Genomic DNA, 9,123 nt, shown 5'->3' on the forward strand with positions numbered 1-9,123 from the left:
TTAAAATATAGATGCAAAATGTGTAAAGTCTTTAGGTATGTAGAAATAAAGGAGGTAAATCTGCAACAAAAAGGCATTTATGTACCAGAGAGTTCTTTCTCTTATTTGCAAATTAATAGTTTGTTATAATTCGTATGACTAAAAAATGTTTTATTGTCTTTGTATCTTTTTGTGTCGCCTCTACGGAGTAGTGGCGACATATAGGGATCACTTCTCTGTCGTCTGTCTGTCCGTCTGTCTGTCACAAAACTTGTCCGGACCACTCCGCATAAACTACTGGTGCAATTTCATCCAAACTTTACAGGAATGATCAGTACCAAGTCTGGTTGTGCATATTGTCAGCATTTCCCGGTTCAATGATTTTTGTCAGAGTTATGGCCCTTTAATAATTTTTATTTTTAAAAATTGTCGGGACTACTTCTCTTATACCACTAATGCAATTTCAATGAAACTTTACAGGATTGATCTGTAGCTCAAGTCCTTGTGCATATGGCACGGGTTATCCGGTTGAATGATTTTTTACCGAGTTAGGGCCCTTTGATAAGAAGGTGTTTTTCTGTGTGTTGCCAGATACACAAAAGCTTGTCCGGACTACTCCTAATAAACTACTGGTGCAATTTCATCCAAACTTTACAGGAATGATCTGTACCAAGTCTTGTTGTGCATATTGTCAGCATTTTCCGGTACAATGATTTTTGTCAGAGTTATGGCCCTTTAATAATTTTTATCCGGACTACTTCTCTTATACCACTAATGCAATTTCAATGAAACTTTACAGGATTGATCTGTAGCTCAAGTACTTGCGCATATTGCTCGGGTTTTCCGATTGAATGATTTTTGGCTGAGTTGTGGCCCTTTGATAAAAAGGTGTTTTATCTGTGTGTTGCCAGATACACAAAAGCTTGTCCGGACTACTCCTTATAAACTTCTGGTGCAATTTTATCCAAACTTTACAGGAACGATCAATACCAAGTCTAGTTTTTCACTGTCCGTCTGTCTGTCCGTCTCTCACAAAACTTGTCCCAACATAAAATAGGCCATCATGAGGCGACACATGTGATCACTGATCGCTCTTGTTTATCTATGAAGACTTTAAAAAAAGAATTTAAAATACATCGGGCGTAAAAATGACAAAATACTACCTTAGTCTGAAGTGTATACCTTAAGTGACAAAAATGATCAAACTCTAGATCATTCTTGAAATAAAAGCGATATATTATTTCGTGATAACAACAAAACAACAAAATGTATTTAAAGTAAAGTTCTCAAAACTGCTGCGGTTAGTAAAGTAATACCAAGTAATGGGTGTATAAACTTTCTTTACTAAAGTATGACGTATACACTATATTTATGCCGTAAATTTGTTTTAACGGATAATGCAAATCGTGAAAAGGCAATATATCCTGCGAATGTACTTACTAGTAGTATTTTCTTTTTTATTGACAATTATCAGCGAAATTAATTGTTAAATGACCGCTAAATTTTAGCTAAAGAAGAAAGAATAAAAAAGTTTGAGCTAAGAGCTTCAAGCCTGTATCATGAAAGGATTTTTTAAAATTGTTTTTAGTGCACTCAGGTGGTCATTTCAAATTTACCAATACGAGCTAAAATCGGATTTATTTATCAACTCTATATTCTGTTAAATGTGCCATAACTCGCCTTAAAAATTAACGATATTTTATTTCACCAGGGTCATAAAACTTGAAAACCTTGATAGGATTTGATAGATTTGTTGTTTAAGAGAAAGAGACTCCACTGAAGCATTTAAGACATAACGTGACTGGAAATATTTGTGTACAAATTGATATAGGACAGAACAAATAACTTGTGTGCAAGATTTCTTGCCATTCCCACAGAATGATATTATTTTGTTAATTGACCCAACAATATAACTTGATTGATTTGTACGTAGTTCAGAACAGAACAGGGAAGATATAGTTTTATTTGCCTTATTTAAATATACATGTAATAAAGCATATATTATACAACATTTCATATAAAGATATGCGTGGCAAGCATATGAATCCATAAACTGTTTTAAAAGGGCACACCCTGTATAGGAAAATAAACTATTGAACAACTGCTCAAAATTCTAAATTGACTCTTTAATGTCTAAGCTTCACCTGTATGTCTGTATACAATTATAAATATATGTTTGTTACTATACAAAGTTATTTAATAAATTTCAATTTAGATTGTCATCCTATCATAATAATAACATTTTGGATATGCACATACAAAATGATACTCATCTTCTAAATCTAAAATATTACATCACTGATAATAACACTGTTCACGACGAACATTTTTAGTGACATTTTTTTCCAGTTTGTATTCTAAGGGCATTAATAGATAATCGTCTCATACGAAATGACAGGTATAAAAGTATTCGTTCTTAATTCTAACCTTCTTCATCTGCAAATAAATAAAGAACAGAAACAAATATTCGTGCTTAACCTTCATAATCTCAAATGAATGTTTATTTCCTTAAGTTTTGCTAAACACCACGTTTTAGATCCCAACTTTAAGATAGGGCCAAATACGTATGAAATAACTGGCACAATAGTTTTGTTTGCTGTATCAAATTACTTACACTTATACATTGAACATTAAAAACATTCCTTATCAGCCAGTCTGCATAGCTTAATCGGTTAGAGCGCGAGACTTGTAATCTCGACATTGCGGGTTCGATTCCCGGGCTGGCCAGCTAAAATTACTAATCAGTCTTGCGGATGAGACTTTAAATCGAGGTCTCGTGTTGGCACGCTAAAGAGCCATGAGAAGCTTCTGGAATCGGGGCGTCTTTCTGTATCTGTAATTTTACTATCCTCCAAAATCTAAAATGACTAATACTCTTCCGGAGGACTCGCCCATATCGGAAACCGGTTGCAAGTATAAATAAACGCAAATACTCACACATTCCTTATAATATGTTTCTAATTAATTGTGAATTAACCGGCATAGTTAAAAGCACTAAAACCATTATTTATTAAACACTATAATCAAAGTTTTTGGTCCAGAGACTACTTGTCTTAAAATGTATTACGGACAGTCAAAACTTTGGCGAGAAAATATTTTCATTACTTGTTAGCATTTTGTTATAATGGTATCAATATTTTGGTCTAAGGAAATATTTAGTACGACATGAGTGCAAGTGAACTTTTACAGTGCGTGTCTGATTAAGATTATGATGTTAATACAATAAACCGTAATGAAAGAACACAATAGAACGTACCAGACCCAGCTTGTTTGTTTCAATTATTCCTTAGATAAGATTCAATTCTAATGCAGCAAAAAACAAACAAACATACAAACATTATAAACATATACCAACTTTAGAAATTTTGTGGAAAATGGTTAAAGCAGATTAGTATTTGGATATTGAATTTTATATCGATCTTATCTTTTAATTTTTCTGTGCATAACATCAAAGTAGATATTGTCTGTAAAATATATGTTGCTTCACTTTTCTGTCAAATATATTAATCCCATTATTCTGAAATATATACTCCTTTCTCATTGAAGAAATCTGCCAATGATTCATCAACATTAGTCTTTGGTAAAAGAGAATCTTTCATAGAATAAAGATACCGTTGACATTTATTTAATTGCAGTCATCATTTTCTTCAGTTAAGGGTAATGCTAACGACAAAAACCAAACATACATCGTATAAGATAATATTCAGTTTTTAATGTAAGAACGATGTTGTAATACAGTTGCCTTTTAACTACACTAAAACATTTTGAGAGTAATGAATTCCGAATACGTAATATTCCAACGTCAATAACAACCTAAGATATAAAGTTTGGTGAATGTTTTTTTTCGTTGACAGAAAAGTGTTATATTAAACATTTTTGTATCAGTTAAATGAATTTTAGCTTCATCTTTACATGTAATCAAATAATTTGTTTACGATAGAGAAAACCGCCAATTTGTAATCAACAAATGCAAACTCATACATATTGAACAAGTAAGACTATTTATTGTCAGAATCAAAAGTGTTATAATTACGTTATCAATAATACAGTAATAATAACAATAAACGTTCTTCACATCGCTCTTAATTACTCAAATAAAGTTAACTTTATTTTCTCATACAGTTATTGTTTCAGAAAATAACATATTGAAGTAAGGCCTACTTGAATGGTAACATCTATTTTTTTTAAGAAAAAAAAAACAACAAAAAAAACCCCAAACAAACAAACAACTTTATATTATCTAGATTGGCAAAATTTCCAACAATTATTTCTAAGAATAAAGAGAATATTAACAGATAGTGCAATACTAGTGTACTAAAGCGCATTAATAGCGTGAACAGATTATTTTACTTAAAACTATTTTGTTATAAATCTCAATATTTGTTCGAATTTTCGTTTTATGCGGGGTCACTTGTAAATATTTGTTTTTGTTATTATTTCATTTTATTGAGATTGTATTGATAACAGGATAAGCACACAAAACTGTGTACTCCAATGCGGAAAAATATATAATCATCAAATAGTTTTAGTGTGTACGTATTATTTGTGTAGAATATAAGATTGTGTTCGTTTGGCGTGTAAGATTATGTTTGTTTGGAGTGTAAGATTGCGTTAGTTTAGTTTAAAGTGTAAGTTTGGGTTAGTTAGGATTGTAAGGTTGTGTTAGTTTGGAGTGAAAAAACAGTGTTAGTTTGGTGAGTAAAATTGTAATAACTAGAAGAAGTGTAAAATTGCGTATTTTTAATTGTAAGTCCGTATAACTTTTAGTGTAGAATTGTGTTAGCTTGAATTGTACAATTATGTTAGTTTTGAGCTATATATTGTGTTGGTTATAATGAAGATTGTGTAAGTTCGGAGTGTAAGAATGTTTGTACTGTATAAGTTTACATAAACAAAAGGTTATGTTTGTTTTCATTGTAAGATTTGTTTATTTATTGGTGTAAGATTGCATGTATTTGGAGTGTATAATCATGTAAGTTTAGAGTGTACGATTGTGTTAGAACAAAAACAGTGACAAAGGTTTTTTTTTATATCTCCTCGATCTTAAAGCGGGGCATTTTTTAAAACTGCGCCTAGTTTGCATCCCCTAGGGTTTAAGCGAACCACGTTAATAACTTTTCCTTTAACACTCAAAAATTTTTTTCAATTCCAAAACCAAAATTTAAACCCTTTCGTAATATCCCGAAATTAATGTTGGGGAAAATAGGTGAGTCGCAGCTTTGCAGCAAAAAAGGGCAGGGTATTTTTCCAAAAATACTTTATACAATATATTGCTGAAAAATACAAACAAAAACGATTTATTGATTATGATAGAAGAGATACGGAATCATTTGTAAGAAGAAGAACACTCAAATCACACATATATAACTGTATAATCATTTAAGTTATTGTACGACAGAAATTACATATTTCCAATTATACACCAGTCTTTCCAATATTGAACCGCGTGCAAGTTAGAATGTATTCAATTATGAAGAACCTTAAAGCGTTAATACTAAAAGGGCATTTTACTTTTATCTTTTTAAGTCGTACGAAATCAAAAATCATTTTTGCTTTAAATTAAACCCCAATCTAAAGGGGGAAATTGGGGTACACGAACCGCACAATTTTGGGTTTCTATGCTTTTTAAAAGATTTTAAACCATCAACTTGCTTACTAGAATGATGACGATTAGCAAGTGTGTGTAATATTTAAGTGCCGATGTTTAGACCAAAAGTACAAATATATTAAAGCGTCGTGTATTCAATTAATTGTTGTTGATTCAGCCCCTTTGTCTTTGTATGCTTAGGGAATTTTGGAAAAAGAAGAGAACATAAATGAAAATAATAGGGAAATATCATAAAATTACTTGATCGCTAGGAACTCCAAAACTACATGTCCAGTTATATTTTTGGCAACATATCACTTTGGACATCGATTAATCAGAATATCAACAATTTACATTACAGTTTCTGTTTTGGAAGAAATATTAAATTGTTCATGTCAAATGGGCATTTATCACGTTGTATTTTAAATATTAATGATGCTTTTATATCGAAAGTTCAATTCCAGCAAAAAGTGCATGTAATTTCCTTTTCAGAAATGCTCTTTTATTTGTTCATTTGGAGTTCTCTAATGTCAAATCTCTCGGGTAATCATTATCATTTTTTGTAGCAACAGAAACGTCAATACACGTTTCCAGAAACGAAGTAAACAATGTAATTAAAGTTTAAGTGTCTCGTGATAAAATATGTAAATATCATAATATCTCCATCATATATTTGACAAACTATTGTTTGCATTTTCGATGCCTTAATTCATCACGATATAAAGGGTGTTTTCTCATATAAAACTTTACATGCATGTGATATAAAAAGAAATACAAAGTGTATCAAATTTATTCAAGAATAGCAATTTTCTTTTTCACAAATTTACATGAGGTGCCTTCGTTGCTGAGTAGTGAAGGGATATGATTTTTTCATGCTATGAGCCTATACATCTAGTTAACGAAACATCGGTTGTTAGTTTCGTGTACCCATCGTAAAGGGGCATCTAAGAATCAACTTCGGCAGTATAGCTGATAATCTCCTTTAGACCAAAATAGTGATGTGTGACATTCAACTTAACAGAAAAAACAATGTAAAGCAAAACAAAACAAACAAGCAAAAACAAAATTTAGAATTTTCAACAAAATCCCCGCAGAATGCTTTCATATTAAGCAATACTAACTTTTCATATTTAGAAAGTTAAGGTACATTTTATATACCAAGGCCGCAATCGCAAAAAAATTCTTTCACGGGACAGGAGGATACACTTAAATTGATGAATAACGGTCAGTATCATGAATATTTTAAATTACTTATTCCTCGTTGGATGTAAATGACAAGAGTGTAAGGAAAGGTGTATTACATGTATAGGATGTGACTTATTGATTGTTTTAAATGAAAGGAATCAATTTAAGGATTACGAACCCTTAAATGGTCACCGATAGGAATAAGATTTTCATAACATTTTTCCTCACCTAGAAGGTATAAGACATTCAGTTTTCTAAATATAAGAAAATTAATTTAGTTAATTTAAATTACTTATTCTTTGTCGGGTGTAAATGAGAAATTTGCATGACAAGAGATGTCCGAAAATGTGGAAATGGTGGTATCGTGTTGATTGTTTAACATAAAAGAATCATTGTGTAAGTAAAATATATCGGCTTTTGCTACAGATTATACAGTTTATGTGATTTTAGAATTTGATGGTAATAATACAAGCGATTTGATTGATATAAAAGATATCATATATTTCATTAATTTATTTGCTCGGCCCTTTAAATTTGGGGGCGGTTCATTTTAAAGTTTCAGGAGGAAATTTTAAAAACCTAAATTGAAAAAAAAACAGCTTGGGCCCCTTTGGGGTGTGGGCCAAAAAGTCCAAATTTTTTTCAAGGGTTGGGGTTTGTAAAAAGGGTGGCCAAAAAGCTTATTTCTTCTAGCAGGGTTAAATACAGTATATAAAATTATGAAACTATTTGTCTAATTTACGTTAGATATTTAATTTAAAATCGCAAATCTTGATCAAACGCGCGATATAAAACAGACAAAAAATATCATAATTATTCCGTTTGTCTACGTCTTTTTAGATGCCTTTTCGTTTGAAGGATAGAAACTTATTTTCCTTGTTAAGAACGGTATCTTTGAAATTAAATAAAATGTGAAGATACAGTATAAACTCTACATGATGATAAACGCTATTAAAATGATTATTTGCGATGATACTCTTGATTACCTAGTCTCTTTAATAAAGAGATGAATGTGAAATATGTGAATCTGTCAACAAACATACATCTTGAGGATCTTAAAATTAATATTGAGCAATGGTTATTATGCATTTTTGCAGTTTATTTATTAACATTTTTTCCAAAAAATAACAAGCAATGCGATATGAAAAATGTGATTTTATTGAATATTTTAAATAACATATCGGTTAAAGTACTCGTACATTTTCTAATTTTCTAATTGATTCCAAAGGGTGTCCTCACTCGCTGTAAAAAGAAAGATCTTGAATCCACTTGAATAAATGTATGTCATATTAGAATAAGGAAAATAATAAACCATAGATTTTTCATTTGATATGCTATGTAATGCATTGCGCTGCACCTGAATTACTGTCATCTAACTGAATTGGTTAATACAGAGACATTACTTTGATGAATTGTACAAGAGTCAATTATACAAATTTATTTATACTTTATATCTCCTTTTCTGGTACGACTATTTCTACGTTAGGCAGTATTAATTATGAAGTACAATCTTTGTAGAGCAGTATCCCATTTACGACAACATTAACATTTTTTGTCTTTGTGTGTTTGATTGATTGGGTTTTACGTCACACAGACACAGTAAAGATCTCATACGGCGACGTTCCAACTTTATTGGTGGAGGAAGACCTCAGGTGCCCTTTCTTTCTTCATTTCAAGCACGAAAAGGCACCTGAGTAGAACCACCGACGTTCCGTTAGCTAGCTGGATAAACATTTTTTTGTCAAATTAAGACTTTACTTCTATAGAACATCATTTGTAATCAAGACAAAAAGCATTGCTTTTGCAAGTGTGTTGCTATAAGGTGAGTTTCCTGCTGCAGCGCCATCTGTCAATCGTATATATATATATAAATTGGGCATCTTTAATAAAGTATTATTTTTCGGCTAATACATGTATTTGGTTTATACGGAATTTATTTAAGTTCGATTGGATAGGAAGCTGAAAGCGTATAGACACACTTTCAAATCCGTTCCTGGAACTAACTAGTATTTGGCAATGGGTGAAAAGTTTCTTTCTCAAGGAAACAACGACTTGCCCCTGATATCGATTGAACACATGCGGTTAGCGATAAGTAGTTGATTAGTCCGGTGTGTTAACCACTTAGCCATGCCGCCATCTAATGTATTTATTGGTTGATTGTATGATTAGCAGTAGTGACGACTTGTATAGTGATACCGTTTTTTTTAAAGTGTCGGGCTTAATATATTTCAAATTTAGCGCGTAAACATTTTCAACTTTTGGCTGAAACGTGCCAACTTAACACATTCTGCAGATGATTTAGTATAAATCATAGATTGTGTAAATAAGCATTTTCAGTGCACCTTGATACTCATTGATACACAACTCTTGCA

This window comes from Ruditapes philippinarum, unplaced genomic scaffold, assembly GCF_026571515.1.
Source record: "Ruditapes philippinarum isolate M1 unplaced genomic scaffold, ASM2657151v2 ctg5603_1_1_1_1, whole genome shotgun sequence".
Classification (NCBI taxonomy): domain Eukaryota; kingdom Metazoa; phylum Mollusca; class Bivalvia; order Venerida; family Veneridae; genus Ruditapes; species Ruditapes philippinarum.